Source organism: Panthera pardus, unplaced genomic scaffold (genome assembly GCF_024362965.1).
Source record: "Panthera pardus isolate Hobbes unplaced genomic scaffold, ASM2436296v1 HiC_scaffold_20, whole genome shotgun sequence".
Taxonomy (NCBI): Eukaryota; Metazoa; Chordata; class Mammalia; order Carnivora; family Felidae; genus Panthera; species Panthera pardus.
The window spans coordinates 63103592-63108541 of record NW_026526766.1 but is presented as its reverse complement, the minus strand read 5'-3'; positions in this window follow the sequence as shown (position 1 = coordinate 63108541).

Sequence of the window (4950 nt, the reverse complement as noted above, 5' to 3'; positions counted from 1 at the left end):
TGGAGATTTATTTTATTAAGATTTATTTAACTGTATAGTTACAGAGTTATGTCATAGGAGCCTTTCAAAAAAGTTGCTGCTACAAGACTAATTGTCTTGGAATGTCAAAAGCTTTGAGAGGCTTAGCTTGTCAGATTCCTATAGGCCCATAAGACTGCATTTTCTTTCCAACATGATGTCAGGACATCTGAGTGGTTGACCATGAAGCACCACGTAAACAATAAGATCATTGTTGCCAGCTTCAAGGAAATACAGGTAGTCAAACTCAAATTGGACAAGGGAGATTGACCGTTTGGCAACTGAAGATCATGCTTTCTACCTATTGTTGAACTGTTCTGAATTATTGATTTGGGGCACACAAAGAGCTTTGAATTTTTTCCAAGTTCATAATTTTGGAAAGTGGTCACATGAATTTTGATACATAGTATGAACTGTGCAGTGAATTTCTAAAACTGGCAAATCGTAATATGGCTCCATTAGAAAGTATTTTCCTGTCTGTATTCAGTTTCAAGAGACAACTATGAAGTTGAAATCAAATTACGTTCACCAAGAAAACATGGCATTCCTAGAAGTTTAGAGGTAAGTCTCATGAACTTTAGAGATTAGACATGAACTCTAGGGAGGTCCTGACATTTCTAGCAATTTGAGCAATGCTTGGCAGTGTACTCTTTAAGAAAGGAATAAAGGTGAAGAATTACAATCAGTTCTAGAATTGCAAGCTCTCCTCAACAAAAGATAACCCAAAACTCAATCGATAAATACCTAAAGACACCTAGTCTCACCAGCCTGTGAGTACAAATGAAGTCATGTTAATAGTAAATAATGCACAGTTTCCTTTGTTGACAGACCCTTCCCCACCCCATAAAAGTCTCACTCAGATATTTCTTGAGAATCTCCAAAAAGGTACCTTGCACATATGTGTCACATAGCAATTTGCCAGCCACAATTATCACACAGCATCCATCTTGTGTTTCCTCTCCTGCCTGCACAGTGCCCCATACTGCCTGCAAAGTAACTCTAAAGGGCCTTTCTCTTTCCCCTGCTATGCTAGCCTGTGCCAGGCTTTCTATTTGTAATGCTAACCCAACTGTCAGTCCCAGAAGCTAGGTGAGACTTGGCCACACCAAGAACAAATACTACTGTCTCAGGGGCTTACCATAACAAAGGTTTATTTCTCACTGTCATAAAACCTAATACATAAAGATCTGGACAACCCTTTAGGGTAACTATTTTCCATATAGAAAGTCAACAATTTAGGCTGAGAATGGTTTCACAGTCCTGTAGCTGTCCTATCATGAGCAGGAAACCTCCCTGGTCAACCAAGCAGACTTAAAGAGATGCCAGATAAACAAAGGGTTTACTGGTTACTCACCAGCTCTTCTCTATATCAGACTGCAAATGGCCAGAACTATGGCCCCACTCAACTGCAAGAGGGCTGAAAAGCACAGAGAAGTCTTCCACAGATATGAAAGAGGAGAAGAACAATAGTGGAACAGTATTTGATGCATAGTAGTAAGACCTACTTTACAGGTCAGTGCTGGGTTCTGGAAAAAAAATGGAAACAAAGACCTCTCCAGTTCTTTGCTCTGTTCTGTCACCTGATCCTCAAATCAGTACTGCTTATACCCAGAATCCCCAAAACTTTCTCATGAGTAGGGTCCATTGTTTAGTCATAATTTCTCTTTGTTAGGAGCTTCAACATAGCCCAAGAATGGGGGGACAATGCCGTATCATCTCTCTCATTCCCTCTCTTTTTTCCTTTTTCATGACAAATCCACATACACCCCTTTTTTTTCTAACTCCTTCACTAGGTGTCTGACTTGTTCACTGCAATAGGATAAAGTCACAGCCCAGTGTCTGGAACTCAGAAATGTGTTAATGAGTCGATGGATGGATGGATGGATGGATGGGTGGATGGACAGATGGGTGGATGGAAGAGTGGATGGATTGATGAATGATGGTTTTCTCTCTACCCAGAGAGGAACTCAAGGGAAGCCTGTTACTATTTTCTATTTACCCTCTGAACTTCTGGCACTTTGACCCTAGCTTCAGTCCTTCTGTCTTGGACACCACTTTTGGCTCTTTTGGGGGGCTCCCTTTGGATTGGGACCTTGTTTAAGATTAACTATGGAAGAGTGAGAGTTTCAGTTTAGTGGATGAAATTCTACCACTCAACTTCAGTGATTCCTAATTAAGGAATGTGCACATGAAAACAATAACCAAATGGAAAATAAAATACCTTTTTATTAACTGGTCAGTAAGTACCCTATTATCTGCCAGTGTAGACATCTTTGTTAAGCCACATGAGATTATGCTGTTTAGGCCTGGAATCTAAGGAAGGCTTGCATACTTCTATCACTTGAGAGTGATGGAAAGGTCTGGAACAGACCAGATGCAACTGATGCAGAAGCTCTTAGGTAAAAGAGAGAATGGCCAGGCCCTGACCCAGTGCACTGCAGTAAGGGGACTGTGTACAAATGAGGGAACATCGGCTTAGAGACTCTACTGCCTAGTAGAATATAATTGGTATTAGCCCTGTGCTTTGAGTGCTTGAACAACTCCCCCTCCCTCTGAAAGAAGCTGGTAAGAAAGGTGGACTGAGGGTGTGAGATCAGTGAAAATGCCCCCTCCTCTACAGACCCAATATCTAAAAGGAAGGAGAGCTGGCTGGAAATTCTCCATCTCATCTTCCCCTCTTCCATAATTAGCTCTTTACCCTTCCTCATCTTAAATGCTACCTTCACTTTCCTCTTTGCCCAAACCCTTCAGTCCTTTACATGGGGTCACACCTATTCCACTCCATGACAGATTGTCTCCAGAAAACCAATCTAGGCCAGTGTCCTCACTCTACTAAACAAGTTTGTTAGAGAGACCAGTTCAAACTGTAGGCTTATTGATGCATTTTTGTACAAAGTCCTTTTTAATTTTTTTATTATTTTTGAAAGCAACTTTAAAAATGTTTATTTATTTTTGAGAGAGAGAGGGAGAGGCAGAGAGAGAGGGAGACAGAATCCCAAGCAGGCTCCACACCATCAGTGCAGAACCTGATGTAGGGCTCAAACTTACAAACCGTGAGATCATGACCTGGGCCAAAACCAAGAGTTGGACTCTTAACCGACTCAGCCACTCAGGAGGCCCAAAGTCCTTTAAGAAAAAAATACAAAACTCACTACATGTTAATACTGGCATATGGATACACTTTCTTTTGCCTGTATATGGATTTCTGAGCAAGTGGTGCACTATTCTAAGTTCTTGGGAAACTTACATAAGAAATAGCCTGCAGTTAGCTTCTGCTGCTCAGCTAGGGTCCCCATCGCCTTAACGTGTTTGCTCTAAAATAACAAAAAGTTCATAATCATAATTAAAAACAGCAATTGGGGGAAAAAAGACTGGAAGTTTGACCATGATGTGGGCAATGTGAGAGGAGAGACTTTGGATGGGGCAGTCAGTATTTCCCTGCCAGCTCCAGTCTCTCAACCTCTCCCAGTCTCCCAATTTTATGCCATTATTTCCCCCATTCACCTTCATTTCTGCCAGCCTGAATTAGTGTGAAGAGTCTCTATGTCATAAGTATCTATTTAGGTAGTACCTATTTAGGTAGCTGTTAGTTAACATCATCTTCCTTGTTTCCAACGAATTGTGCTGTTTATCTAATAGCTCTGTCAACGAAATTTTAGAATAAAAAAATAGCAAAACACCTCAAAGCATTCTCATAACTGCAGAAACTTTACAAGAAAAAAAAAACAGAAAATGGAAGCAGTTAAGAGACTTCTAAGTAATGTACAGACACTCCACCACAGAAGATGGCCAATAAGCATATGGAAAGATGCTCAGCATTATTAGTCATTAGGCAAATGCAAAGTAAAACCACAATGAGATACCCCACGCCCCCATTAAAATGGCCACAAAAAAATTTTCAATGACCATCTGAGTGTTGGTGAGGATGTGGAGCAAATAGATGCTCAAAACTGCTGTTGGGAACATAAAATGGTACAGCCACTTCAAAATACAAGTGGGCAGTTTCCTGAAAAGTTAAACATACACCTACTGTTTGATCAGCCCTGATCATTCCACTCCTAGATATTTATCCCAAGAAAAATGAAAACAAATGTCCACATGAAGACTTGTACATGGATATTTATAGAGCTTTATAATAGTTAAAAGCTGAAAACCACTCAAATGTCCATCAGCAGCAAGTGAGTAAACACAGAGGGACATCCATCTCGTGGGATACTAGTCAGCAACAGAACTTGAATGTGGATGAATCTCAAAATAATTATGCTGAGTGAAAGAAGTGAGAGCAAACAAACAGAAGTATGTATTGTATGATGCCATTTATGTAAAATTCTAGAAGATAAAAATGAGTCCCTAAAGGGACAAAGAGCATAATCAGCGTTGTTTGAAGATGTGAGTGAGGTAGAAAGGAAGGGTAGAAAGGAAGGTACATGAAGAAAGTTTTAGGGGGGGTGGTTATGTTCAGTATCTTGATTACAGTGATGGTTTCATGGGTGTATACATATGTCAAAACATCAACACTTTACAAATGTGCAGTTTATTATGTCAATTATATCTTGATAAAACTGTTATTTGAAAAAGATTCACATAGTGGTTTTTGTACCAAAAATGAAAGAACTGGCTTGCATTTTTTCATTGCTTCAAACTGCTCTTGAAAAGTGCTTTTCTTTTTTTTTTAATTAAAAAAAATGTTTAATGTTTATTTTTGAGCAGGCTCCAGGCTCTGAGCTGTCTGTCAGATGCAGGGCTCGAACCCACAAACCGTGAGATCATGACCTGAGCTGAAGTTGGACCTTGGCACCCCAAAAAGCTCTTTTCAAGAGTGTAGGTCAGTGGAGAGGAGGGTGAGTGTGCTGGGTTACCTATTACCTCACTGTGCTTTTATCTATCGGTTTCTTTAGAGTTTCAGTAAAGACTTATTTCAAAAAAGGCCAG